The following is a 257-nucleotide window of genomic DNA, read 5'->3' on the forward strand; positions in this document are numbered from 1 at the left end:
TTCCACCTTTAGGTTCAACCAAATGCTGCAAAGCTTCCTCCAAGATTGTAGCTCCAAAAACAGGCAGTTTGAGCCACAGTATTGTGTGTCTATGATGGCACTTCCATTGAGGATGGCATAATGACCAAGACTGTTTCATCAAGGACAACAGTTCTGCGCCGTGGATATCAATGTATTTCAGTTGAGGTTGAGAGTCCTTGCATATTCCTGTGCCAGTATGTGTACCCTTCCTGCACCGATATGGCTATCCTCTAGCC

Source organism: Telmatherina bonti (genome assembly GCF_933228915.1).
Source record: "Telmatherina bonti genome assembly, chromosome: 10".
NCBI lineage: Eukaryota > Metazoa > Chordata > Actinopteri > Atheriniformes > Telmatherinidae > Telmatherina > Telmatherina bonti.